Source organism: Lithobates pipiens, unplaced genomic scaffold (assembly GCF_037356315.1).
Source record: "Lithobates pipiens isolate NorthernLeopardFrog02 unplaced genomic scaffold, aLitPip1_a1.2 Scaffold_16, whole genome shotgun sequence".
Taxonomy (NCBI): domain Eukaryota; kingdom Metazoa; phylum Chordata; class Amphibia; order Anura; family Ranidae; genus Lithobates; species Lithobates pipiens.
Window position 1 is genome coordinate 351,120,695 of NW_027507748.1, and position 14,220 is coordinate 351,134,914.

The 14,220-nt window shown below is 41.9% G+C and overlaps 1 protein-coding gene across 1 annotated transcript in view; it reads left to right on the top strand.

Annotated features, from left to right (window-relative positions):
- LUZP1 (leucine zipper protein 1) overlaps positions 1-14,220 on the top strand; it is a 138,241-nt gene that overhangs the window by 80,744 nt on the left and 43,277 nt on the right. Inside the window, exon 2 of the mRNA XM_077481897.1 lies at positions 1,283-1,361. The gene's annotated coding sequence lies outside the window, so the exon portion shown is untranslated. The remainder of the gene's footprint in view (positions 1-1,282; positions 1,362-14,220) is intronic.

A 14,220-nucleotide genomic window follows, 5' to 3' on the forward strand; every position in this document is an offset into this window, starting at 1 on the left:
ACAAAGTATCCCGCTTCTGGCACAAAGTAATTTTGGAGTGATGTGGCTTTTTGGCCACAACCATAAACTCTACATTTGGGTAGGAGTCAACAAGGCCTATGAGGAAAAGTACGGGGGTGGATCGCTGATGTTTTGGGGATGTGTGAGCTACAAAGGCACAGGTAATTTGGTCAAAATTGTTGGCAAGATGAATGCAGTATGTTATCAAAAAATTCTGGAGCAACATTTGCATTCATCAGCCAGGAAGCTGCGTATGGGATGTACTTTGACATTTCAACATGACAATGATCAAAAACACAAGGCCAAGTCGACCTGTAATTGGCTACAGCAGAATAAAGTGAAGTGTCCTGACCTCCATATCATTGAGCCACTCTGTGAACATCTCAAACGCGCAGTTCATGCAAGACAGCCCGAGAAGTTATAGGAACTGGAGGCTTTTTGCCAAGAGGAATGGGCAGCTTTACCGTCTGATAAGATTAAGAGCCTCATCCACAAATCACACAAGACGTTATGATGTGATGTTAAAGGGGGCAATATATGGTATTAAGAACTCTAAACTTTTGATCAGGGTCATTTGGGTAGTTTCTGTTGTAATTATGATTTAAAGAGTAAACACAGTTGATTGATAATAATGGCTTCAGAGACAAATACGTTTTTGGGTTATCATTCATATTCTCTGATAAATGGTCAAGAAATCATACATTCAGCCATAGTATGTAAACTTATGAGCACAACTGTATATATACGGTAGTATCTCACAAAAGTGAGTATACCCCTCAAATTTTTGTAAATATTTAATATCTTTTCATGTGACAACACTGAAGAAATTATACTTTGCTACAATGTAAGTAGTGAGTGTACAGCTTGTATAACAGTGTAAATTTGCTGTCCCCTCAAAATAACTCAACACACAGCCATTAATGTCTAAACTGCTGGCAACAAAATTGAGTACACCCCTAGGTGAAAATTGTCCAAATTTTCAAGATTTTGTGTAGCCACCATTATTTTCCAGCACTGCCTTAACCCTCTTTGGCATGGAGTTCATCAGAGCTTCACAGGTTGCCACTGGAGTCCTCTTACACTCCTCCATGACAATGACATGGAGCTGGTGGATGTTGGAGACAATTATACATTCACATGTACATTTTGACTTGGGAAGAGCTTTTATCTCATTAGAGCAATAGATTTACATTACTGTGTCTTTTCTCTATGGAAATGCTATAAATTGAATTCACATACAGAGGTGTATGGAAAATTGAATGTCCTCTCTCTTGTTTAACAGGTAGAAATGCAGACCTTCCATCACAGAACAAGTCCGAGTCATTGATGTACTCATAACTAGAATGTGCACATTTTGAAAGGTATGAGGACTGTAACACAGTATAACCTTCCAACTGTATGAAAAGTTTTTTTTTTTTTTTTGTTTTTTTAGATAGTAGAGACTTCTGTTAGGTGTGTGGGTTTTTATTTTTTTCATAATTAATCTGTTTCCATGTTTTGGCGTTTTTTTTTTTTTTTTTTTTTTTTCTTCACTCCGATTCCGTACACAGGACAGGAAGAGGAAATCTCTCCAAAGCAATACCCTCTTAATCTTACCATACACTATGCAATCTTACCATACACTATGCAATCTGATTGTACAATCTCCTTTTTAGATCTACTATCATCTATGAAGTGCAAGAGCATATCTGATTAGATACTAATTGAATGGATTTTTTAGGTATGTTCTTATACTACATAGTTCTGGTATATTCTAACCAAATTTACAGAGATTGTACAATCTAAAAGGTGGCCACACACAATACAATCAGACAGTTGTTACATGAACAGATGCCCTTCGTTGAATAAACCTGATTTGATGACAACTCAGAAATGTTGGATTTCTAATCACTTTCTGCATCAAATACAATGGTCACCAGGATCAGCCGAATAGCGACTCCCAGTGGGTACACAAATGGCAGTCAACAACTGACAGGGGTTCAAACGCTTCTACATTTCATACAAACTAAAAAAAAAGTTTTGATTTTATGTATGCTTTAGATCAGGCTTTCTCAACCTTTTAACCCTAGGGGAACCCCAAAAATGTTCAAGTCTCTAGGAACCCTTACTAAAACCAATTCATTAGGGGTCAATAGAACAATGCCCTTTATACTGGTGGCCAATAGGAAGAATGTTCCCCTTTAAAATGGCACTCAGAATACCACCCTTAAAGACAGCTAAAAATATGTTGTGATGCTGAACCTGTAGGCACCATCAAAAAGGTGGTTCATCAGCCACAGCTCAAGGAACCCCTAGCAACCTCTGGAGGAACCCTGGTTGAGAATGGCTGCTTTAGATTCTGCTTTTAAAGTCTGAGAAAACAGACAACTGAACTGGCATGATAAACACCAAATAATGTCTGTCACAAGTTCCTTTTGGGATTCACTAAAGCATTATGCTATTGCTTGGTGTGTTCTCTTTTTGTGTTATTTTCCAATATTTTGTGACTTTGGCATATATAAATTGGTGAATGTGACATTCACTGTTCGTTTACTACTGAATAATTCAGTCTTTATAAAATATTTATTCACCTGCACAATCACTGAATGCAGCAACCTTTATCGACATGCATGAAAACCTGTATTTAGCCTGTTTATAACCTGGTGAATGACAATCCCTATATTTTTACTGCACATTCACAAAAAAATGTATTTTGTGCATTCAACAGTGTGGAGTAGTTTCGAGTTAATTTTGCATTTTAAAGCGGAGGTCCACCCTAAAGTGGACCTTCCGCTCATTGGAATCCCCCCCCCCCTCCGGCGCCACAATTGGCACCTTTCAGGGGGGAGGGGGGTGCAGGTACCTGTACAGTACAGGTATCTGCACCCACTTCCGGCATAGCTCTCTGCGGAAAGGGGCGTAGATCTATGCCCCTTTCCAAAAGTCCCCCGCTGCCTGCTGGGAAACACACATATCCCAGAGGCAGCGGGACCATCCTTATTGCGCAGCGCGACTCGCGCATGTGCAGTAGGGAACCGGGAAATTAAGCCGAAAGGCTCCACTTCCTGATTCCCATACCCAAGATGGCGGCGGGAACAGCACCCGAGAGACGATCAAGAGATCGGCTTCGGGTGCCGACATTGCGGGCGCGCTGGGTGGGTAAGTGTCCTTATTTTAAAAGTCAGCAGCTGCAGTATTTGTAGCTGCTGGCTTTTAAAAAAAAAAAAAAACAGCGGAACTCCTGGCGGACTCCCGCTTTAAAGTTTAATAATGATCTGGAAGTGTAAACATTTAGTGTGACCCTGTCGGGTGAAAGAAATGGCTACAAATCTGAACTTGCAAAAGAAGAGTACTTTACCTCTCTTGCTGTTGAATGCTTCTCTGTTAAAGAAAAATCTTCCTCTAAAGTCTGCTATGAAAACTATACTTTCGGCAGTGTTCATCTCCTGGGTTCATCACTGATTTCAGTAGTTCCTCTGACTAACCCCTAAAGTCTAGTACACACTATCGTTTTTGTTTTCCTTCAACCCAGCGGGCTGAACAAAAACAGAACTGGAGAGTTCGGGAGGACATCCTGTACTTACAATCCGATGTTGGTACAGTGATCTCCCTCTGAACTAATGTGTTCTGACAGGGGGACAACCCCTAATCAGAGCACACACCGGTTTGCGCTCTCAGCGATTGGCAGAAAAGTTTTGATCAGATGCCGATCGGCAGACCTTCGAAAAAAGCCGGACTTTTGTCTGGCTTCTATTGGACCATCTGCTGTACACACGGGCCAAATGTCAGCTAGTTTCTATTAAATCAGCCAATACCACCTGATATTCGGCCTGTGTATGGAGCTTAAGTCACTACTGGACCCAGTACTGATGTGGAGGTCAGTGGGAGGAACCATTAAGTGCTGCAGGGAACAGGAGGATGCACGTCTAGAAGTTTTGGTTTCTCAACAGACCCTGTAAATGACACCACACATGCTGACCCACTTTTTGGTGGGGTATAGCAAACAGTTAAACAATAGAAAAATATGCTGCAAATAAGTGAACAGTAGTAAGAAATATACTGTGAAAAAACTCCTTCTAAACCCTATACTGGGGAAATACTAACGAAGGAGAAATACACCACTATAACAGTTAAAAAGTCGATAATATACCCTCTTTTGCTTGCCAGCTTGTTGGGGCCCAACTCATCTGTCTGAGCACTCGGAATAGTCTCCATTTAAGCACTGACCAAGGCTCTGGCCTTGTGATCCTTGCAGGCCACATTGTCCCTCTTTTTGTCAATGTGTAGTGGGGTTTTTGGCAAGCATCCCCTCGACAACTCCTGTGGTAGCAGGTGATTTCCCTCTTTACTGCTGGCAGCACAACTGGTCAATGTCCATCCGGAGTCACCTTCCCTTGATCAGGCAGCAGGCTCTGTAAGCATCTGCCACTAAAGTTGTGGTCTGTTGGCAGCTTGATGTGCAGTCAGTTCCTCCTAACGCCCTCCATACTCCTTCTTCTCCTCAGGCTGGGAAAAAAGCTTCCAAGCCCCAGTGCCCTATGGGATCTATAGTTTTCTCCTCCCAGCTCCAAGCTAACTGCTTTTTTGTAAAGAACTTGCCTTCCATAATCTTTTCCCTCTGTCAAGAAAACCTAGGTTATTTTCTTTTAAATGTGAAAAAACACATGCATTATATAAATTCATAGAACAGTTGTTATCCTGTACAAAATACGTTTTTTATTGTTTACAAGCGTTAAAATACAACATGTGAGTGCAAAGTAACCTCTTTTGTGAGCTACTGAAATATTTCTGCACAGATAATGAAAATCCATAAAACATTTTGCAGCATTTTTTTTGCATGTTGCATTTGGATATAAAGAACTTGCTACACAAGCCATTTTGTAATATGTTATTAAAATTATCTTTAAATTTTATTTTGCAGCCACTGTATATTTCTAAAACTGTCAAATGCATTGCAGTATGGCAGCCCAGAGGCATTTTGTACATATTGCCCCCTTTTAATGTCTTTCCTGCTTGAGTGATTGGCTCGTAGTTTTCACTGAAGTCTGCACTAAGGCTCTATTCACATTTGTACAACTTCAAAGTCTCTTGACTCTCTGGTGCAACTTTGACGTAATTTTGACACAACTTTGGATGGGTGCAACTTTGTTGTGACTTGTCCCTCTGCAAAGTCTGACCCACCATTGAACCACTGTTGCATGTAAAAAATGGGTACAACTCAGTGGCGGCTGGTGAAGTTTTAGGATGGGGGGGGGGGCGCCAGACCTGGCCCTTTTTGCCCCCCCCCCCACTTGGTGAAAATGGGCGTGGCTTCAGCGAGATGGAGGGTGTGGCTCTAAGGTGGTGTGGTTAGCGTTAGAGGGAGGGACAGCAGGCCCAGATCCTACACAAGAATAGAAATGTGTATTCTAGAAAGTTTAACAATCAGCAAATAAAAATACTCCAAACACCTGATGTTAGCACTTCAATCATCCCGGCACCATGGTTGTTGTGGTGTCAGGATGATTGAAGCACATTATTTCTATTATTACATTGTCAATTACACCATCAATTTTACCAAGTGCTTATTAAGTAAACCGGTCATTGTCATCAAAGGGCATCTGTAGTAATCTAAACCTCAATACCTAAATTGTTATAATAGTGCAGCTTTACCTTTTGAGATATTAATAGACATTTCATTGCTTGAAAGTTACTACAAATATATCTTCTATTACAGGCAAATGCTGCTGGACACAAGGCTGAATTATACACCAAATAGCTGCATACTGCACTCAATTAAAGTGCTCTAGTGCAATAACTTCAAAATTCATATATAAATTATCAAAGTATCAAAGTGCTACAGTGCAAATTGTTTCACATTATTATAACGCTGTTAAACAAAAAAATTAAGTACCCTTGTGTATTCCAAATATAAATATTCCAACTGGCTTCATAAAACATAAATTGAACTGATACTGTGAGAAAGCCACACTAAAGTGTAATAAACAGATTCCAACAAAGTGCTCCTGTGCCATTAAATATAAATAAACAGAGTCCCAGAAATCTAATAACTTATTAGGTGAACTAGTGCAATAAGAATCAACTCCAGCTTCACTGCTGTGCAGCCACCACTACACTACGCATGTACAGTTCAGAATCAGACATTTTTTTTTTCCCCCCCAAAGTGTTTTACTGACAACCATTTGTGAGTTGTGGTTGGCCAGGCTGCCAAGGGAGCCAGAAGTACTCGCTGCATGCTTCCCCACAGAAATTGCAGGTAGCAGGGCCAGAATTTGTGATGACAGGCCAGGCTACTGCTGAGCAAGACAGGTACTCTTAGGCTTGGTTCACACTGCAGCGATGCGGGAAACCTGCAAATCCAGTATGGGTTCCTGCATTGCATACAACTTGCAGGCAGTTCACACTGCCCTTTGCAAACTGCTGGGGGTGTCAATACAATGTTAATGACACCTCCCAGTAAAGTTTTCATATTGCAGTGCGAACTGTGAATTTGGACAGGAATTGGATCACATGGGTGTGAACACTCATGTGATCCGATTCTGGTGAGGACCAAAAAATGGGTCCTGTGTGAGTTTGGTCCGAATGCAATTTCAGCCATTTGCATCACACAGACATCACATGAGAATTGCACAGCAGTATGGTGCGAATCGCATGTGATGTCTAACATCGCAGCAGTGTGAACCGGCCCTAAATGTGCCCCTCTTCTACTGTGGTGTTTGAGGGCTCTCAGGGAGATCACATCAACCAGGCATGCAGAGAAAGCAGGGACAGGAGGTGTGCAGTCTGTGAGGCTGAAAAGGAGCCATTATAGTGACCTCTGTTATCAAGCCCAAGTAGAGGAAGGGGAGAGCATGAGGGAGGATCAGAGAGGCACCGTGCTTTGGTTGGAACAACATCAGAGACAGTAGCTGGCTGAAGAGGACTTCACCTCCATTATCAAGCACAGCGAGAGGAGGGGGGAGCGCATGGGAAGGATCAGAGGCTTCTGCTTTGCAGCTACAGGGCTAGAGTTTTGTCAGGGACAGGCTGGAGCCATGTGATATCAAGTGTACTCCCCGGTAGGGCTCTTCTATTTTCTGTTATGTCCAAAGTTAGTGCGGGAGGGAGAGCAAAGTTACAGCTGCCCAGGAAACCTGCAGATCAGAACAGCAGAGCTCGCTCTGTGTTCTCTCCAGACAGGCAGGGGCAGGCTCAATCGCTCAGAGAAATAAAACCATAAAAAATCCAGCAGCTTTAAAAAAAATGTTTACAGATACTCCTCTTCCACCCCCCCCCCCCCCTTTCTCCATGGGAGCACAGCATCAGCACTTACCTTGATGACTGTGTTCTCCGCTCCTCTCCTGCGGTGTGCTCCACTCCTCTTACTTCCTGTTTTCTCTCTCGGGTGCAATGGGAGAGAGAGAAGACAGGAAGTGACATCTGAGTCAGATGTCAATCAAACCGCCCGGCCGTAGTAATACATACTACAGCGCCGGGCGGAAACTACTCAGCGCTTCAGAACGCGCCCCAAGGCGGGCTAAACTCCCGCAAATGAAGCACCACGTCTGCAATCTCATGATTGCATTGACATGGCGGTTCCCATAGTGCACTGTGTCCGGCGCTCGAACACAGTGCACTTCCTTAAAGAACTTTTTTTTTTTTTTTTAAAGGAGCAGTTTAAAAAAAAAAAAAAAAAAGTTTATCAAGTTGCATGACAATTAGACCAATGTCGTGCATCAACTACTTTAAAGTGCGATTTAACCACTTTGCCCTGGAGCATAAAATGGTGGTCGTTGCAATATTTTATGTTGCACAGTGGTCTTTCAAACGTGACTCTTTTTTTTTTGGGGGGGGGGGGATGCACTTTATATAAAAAAAATGGTGCTAAAGTGTAGGTGAAACTTTAAACATTTTTACAAGTAACCTGTTTAAAGTTACAGAGAAGATCCTGTGCTAGAATTATTGCTCTTGCTCTAAAGATCTCAGCAATATCTCGTGTGGTTTGAACACCATTTACATATGTGGGCATGACTTGCGCATGCGTTTGCGTGAGTTACTCCTGTCTATCTGTCCGAGGACCGGAAGTGACATTGTTGCTCTGGTCTTTCAAGGGCATAGAGCCAAGTGGAGACTATCTTTCCCTCGCTCGACCTCCTGCCTAGCCATCGGCTGTATCGGATTAGTTCCGGGCTTACCAGCGGCTCCAGTAAGCTTCACCGCTTATAAAAGTGACCTCGTGGGGAATCCACCTTTTGGGAAAACTTTTATCTGAAAGCCGGCTGCCTAAGGGAATAAACAATACAGGCTATGAAAGCTATCTGCTTCCATAACAGTATTTAAGGTCAAAATCATGATGTACATTCCCAATTGGACAGCTAGGTAAGTGGTTTAAAGCCGCACATATATGAATGATTGTTGATGTCCAAAGTCAAATCCCACAAGTGTGAATGGTGTCGAAGATCGAAGTAAAATTTTAAGGCATTGACATTTCTACTGCAGACATTCTTGGTAATACTCCCTATGGCTTACTTACTAAAGGAATGCAGGTGTTCTGCCAAAAAAGTTCCCCCGGAGGATAATGACCCCCCCCCCCGTACGGCGCAGAGCTTGCGCAGTAGGAAACACACCAAAGCCGCCAAAGATGAACACCTGTGAGTCAGCTGTACATGGCGCCTGCGTGCCAACACTATTGTAAAAAAAAAAACACTTTGTAACAGGCAATCAAAGTGACTGGAGGTTGGGACTTTAAATGAAGCAGGCAGGTGTAAAACATTTACATTTATTGGAAAATCAATGGTAAGTTGCATGAGGGTAGTCATGAGTACATCAAAAAGACCAATATATTCCATTCAATGGATAAACATACAGCAATAACAATTGACCACAAAAATACAAATCACATATTACAAGTGATCATTAGGTAAGTAAAACATATGGTTGGCATAAAACATGGCATATAGTAGCTCTATGCATTTCGTGGATTCATCCACTCTTCAGGAGCATGCACGTGGAAAACTGAATGCTGTAGTATAATAACAAATAATATCTATAAGGTCTGGCCCTGTCACGGGAAATAGAGGTTGAAATAAAGTAATTAGAAGTAATATTGGCTAGGATAAACCCCCCCAAAAACCACTCTCAAAAGTACTTACATTGTCTGTATCTATGCAGTAGCAGTGTGCCAAAATGAATCAGAATAACCCCATATGGGTATCACTGATGGGAGCTGAGGTGGTTAAGGCACTTTGTAACAGGGCCCCTCGTGGGCTCACTCTGCTCGCCATGCTTCAGGCACGGCCTCGCTGCACTCGGCATATTAACCCTTTCCCGCCGAGCGTACGCACATCTGCGTACTCGGCTTCCGAGGGTTATACCGGGATGATGCCCGCACCTGCAGGCATCATCCCGGTACCGTTTTTTACAGCAGGCGATTGGCTATCCAGGCATAACAACCGATGCGGCTAAAAGCCGCTCGGCTGTTATGCCGGAGGAGCGGGAGGGGACGTCCCCCCCTCCCGCCGCCTCTCGCCGCTGTTACCGGTGCTCCCGCTCGATCGGGAGCACCGATTTGCGATCCGTCGGCTCTGGCTGCTGGGGAGGAACTGGAACGAAGCCGTAATCGGCTTCGTTCCAGTCTCCTCATCGTAAACACGGAAGCGACGTCATGACGTCACTTCCCGTTTACTCGGCTGCCAATGGCGCCGGTTTTAAAAAAATATCCGGTATTCAGAATCGCCGTTTTCGGCGATCTGAATACATTGAAGTGTAAAGGAGGGGTGGGGGGTCTTTTAGACCCCCGATCCCTCCATAAAGAGTACCTGTCACCACCTATTACTGTCACAAGGGATGTTTACATTCCTTGTGACAGCAATAAAAGTGATCAAATTTTTTATTTTTTTTTTTAAACAATTTAGTCATTTAAAAATAAATAAAAAAATAAAAAAAAAAAATTTCAAAGCGCCCGCCGTCCCCGCGAGCTCGCGAAGCAAAGAAAACGCATACGGAAGTCGCGCCCGCGTATGTAAACGGTGTTCAAATCACACATGTGAGGTATCGCCGCGATCGTCAGAGCGAGAGCAATAATTCTAGCAGTAGACCTCCTCTGTAACGCTAACCTGGTAACCGTAAAAAAATTTTAAAGCGTCGCCTATTGAGATTTTTAGGTACCGTACTTTGTCGTCAATCTACAAGTGCGCGCAATTATAAAGTGTGACATGTTTGGTATCTATTTACTCGGCGTAACATTATCTTTCACATTTCGCAAAAAAATTGGGCTAATTTTACTGTTTTGTTTTTTTTTTATTCATGAAAGTGTCCCTTTTCCCAAAAAGTTGCGTTTAAAACACCACTGCGCAAATACCGTGTGACATAAAATATTGCAACAATCGCCGTTTTATTCTCTAGAGCCTCTGCTAAAAAAATATATATAATGTTTGGGGGTTCCAAGTAATTTTCTAGCAAAAAATATGGATTTTAACTTGTAAACACCAAATTCCAAAAATAGGCTTAGTCATGAAAGGGTTAATATTCTAACTCTATGTCCACTTGGGTGGTGGGGCTTGAACCTGGACTTGGGGCAGAATGTAGTGCGCAGGCACCGTGTGGAGCTGACGATCAGCTGTTCATCTTCGGAGACTTTCGGCAGCTCCATAGTCGCTCTTACTGCTCAAGTGCAGTACAGGGGGATCCTTATCTGCTGGGGGAACTTTCTCGGCAAGACACCGGTCCTGTAGCTTTCCACATTAGAACATTGAATGTTGATGCAAATAAAGGCAACCCGGCTATTCATTTTGCAAGGGGATTTTCCCCAGAACTTACTGAATGTGGTGAAATTTTTCTTTGTAAAGAATACCCAGTCACATGCAAGGAAAAAAAACCCGCATTTTTACTTGCACATGATTGAATGATGGAAGGCAGCAGAGCTTTAATTGATTCACTAAGATCTTGGGGATAGTTCCCTTGCAAAGTGAACAGCTTATTTGACTTTAGTAAATCGGCCCTGGAGAATGCATCATGGCTCACTCTCCCATTTAGGAATCAGTCTGGAAAGGAAATGGAGAAACAAACGGCTATTTCTTTAGAACAGAAAAAGGAAGGAATCTGCAGCAAACGTGTTTAAAACCCTTGCAATGTACTGCACATAGATCACCAAGTAGGGGATTTTCTTTTCTCAACACTTTAGTTATGCTTTTAAAGCGAAACTTTAGTCACAAACACCCCCTCTCATCACATGCACTTGTATGAATGATTTAATGCTTGTTTAGTCTAGGTCTGGGAGGTGTAATGCAGATAAACACTTACCTTATTTCTAGGTCTCCTGGCAGCTGGCACTGTCTCTGTGCCAAGCACTGCATCCATGACCTGTAGCCTTCCTTTTCATTGTGCACCGCAGCTAAAGGTGACATACTGTATGAAAGAGCTGCGTGCTGAAAGTAGAGGGAAAATGAAACCATAAACCAGCTTCAAAATGTTGCCTTCCCATCGCTCTGCATACACTTTTAGTATAAAACTGTAAAGTGCAGCATTGTGTGTATGTGTGTATGTGTGTATGTGTGTGTGTGTGTGTGTGTGTGTGTGTATATATATATATATATATATATATATATATATATATATGTGTGTATATATATATATATATATGTGTGTGTGTATATATATATATATATATGTATGTGTGTGTATATATATATATATATATATATATATATATGTGTGTGTGTGTGTATATATATATATATATGTGTGTGTGTATGAGAGTCTCTATCTCATTTTTTTTTTTTTTTTTTTTTTTTTTTTTATACCCGGAAGTGCAAAACAAGTGGCAATATGCGATAGTCCAACTTTCCCATGTAAGATCTTGTACATCCACAACACCATTATGTATCTTCCAACTTTGAAATCCTCCACCTTCAGTGCCCCTTTAGGGTGTGCACTGACCTCTACTGTTGGACCCCTGTTTCCATGTGCATGATGTCGCTGCCCACAAGCTCTGCCTTACTGGGCTTTGTCAGAGGCTGGAGTCAGTGCAGCCATGTGACCACAAAGCTCCGCTCCTTTTGTGTAAAATGTGGAGCACCAAGAGTGGGGCTGAATCACTTAGAGTAGTTACATCCACTGGCGTCCATACCACCTGCATTTATAGTTCTAGGCATTGTCAGCAAGTTCACGCCTTAATGCCACATATTTACAAAGGGGAGGAGCATTGCAGTCAAATGACTGCGTGGAAAAATGCTAAAAAAGGGTTGTGTGGTTTATGCTAAAATGTATGCAGGGCAAAGAAGGGAAACATTTTTTTAGATTATAGTTGCTGAGAACCAGTAACTGGATTAGGAGATCTATATATTTTCATACTGCAGTAGTAGGAAGAGCAGCTTCCACTGACACTGGCGGGTGCATTGCAGTGAACAACGGAACTTGTGCTATGGGTGATTTTTGTTTTATACCGTGTGGCACAGCATAATGCTGTGAAAGTGAATGAAATAGAGGCCTTTATAAAATATTGAAATGTAGTTGGCTATGGGTTTGAGATGATAAATTTCATGTTTGTAATTGAAGTCTTGTCTTTTAAGACTTTGATGCCAAGATTAAACTATATGCAAGACTAAAGCATTTGTCAAACTGGAATTCTTAGTACGTTTGTCAATAATTTATACCATGGAGTATATCTTATAATTAGAGTTGTTTTTTTTTTTTTTTTTTTTAATTGATTTTACTTTACATGTATTTTTCGCCATAATACAGTGTTTAGGTGAAATATTTTAACCTTTTTAAATGGTATTTGGCATAATCATTCAATGGATATGTTACTGACAACTTCGTTTAAATTTAAAGCCTAGGTCAATAAATCATAACTATAATGGGCTTGTTTAATAAAACAGTAAAAGGAGCTATAATTACAGGGAAGTGGATGGAGGAATTCTCCCCACAGTGCCATTTGTATTCTGACAGGAGTCCAAATATTGGATCTCTGAGGTCACTAGAAGTTGTTTGGGATAGGTAATGTTGTCATTTATCCCAGTTATGTGCACTACACAACAATAACAGTTAAATGATGATTCCTTTTTGTAATGAATATTAACCACTTGACAACCGACCCATAGCCGAATTACTTACTACAACGTCCTCCCAGAATTCCGCTCTTGTGCGCCCCCTGGACACAGGACCCGGCGGGTCACAGTAAACTCCTGCTCATCACGGCCGTTTACCACGTGATCACTCTGTCAAATGACGGAGCGATCACTTGTAAACAAACCGGCGTCATGTCATGACGCCAGTTCCTCCCTCCCCTCTCTGTACCGATTTGTACAGTGCGATGGGAGAGATTGGTGACAGCAGCGCTGTGAGCTGGATCTGTAGTGCCCACAGCGCTGCTCTGTGACAATTAACCCCGCAATTCCCTGCCAATACCTGGCCATGCTTGGTGACACCCTGCAATACTCTGTGATACCCAGCCATGCTCGGCCATTCTCGGCTGTACTCGGCCTCTGTATGTGGCCAGGCTGTGGAAGTCTCACACGTGGTATCGCCATACTCAGGAGTAGGAAAATCTTTGAGGTGTCATTTTTGGTATGTACATGCTATGTGTTTGAAATATTGTATAAATGGACAACTTTGTGTAAAAAAAAAAAAAAAAAAATAATAATAAAAAAAACATTTTAACCACTTCCCGCCCACCGGCCGTCATATGACATCCTTGACTTTGTGCGGGGAAGTGTCTAAAAAAAAAAATATTGATCATTTTACTTTAAAGTCCCCCTGTCCCCATGTGCTCGCATGCAAAAGCGAACACATACACAAGTCCCGCCCACATATGAAAACGGTGTTCAAACCACATGTGAGGTATCGATGCGAACGATAGAGCGAGAGAAGTAATTTTGGCCCTAGACCTCATCTGTAACTTAAAACATGTAACCAGTAAAATGTCAAAGCGTCGCCTATGGGGATTTTTAAGTAGTGACGTTTGGCGCCATTCCACGAGTGTGTGCAATTTTGAAGAGTGACATGTTGGGTATCCATTTACTCAGCGTAACTTCATCTTTCACATTATGCACAAAAATTGGGCTAAGTTTACTGTTTTGTTTTTTTTAAAGCACAAAACCTTTTTTTTCCCCCAAAATAACGCGTTCGAAAAATTGCTGCGCAAAAATACCGTGCAAGATAAAAAGTTGCAACGACCACCATTGTATTCTCTAGGGTCTTTGCTAAATGTTTTGGGGTTCTATGTAATTTTCTAGCAAATGATGATTTTTACATGTAGGAGAG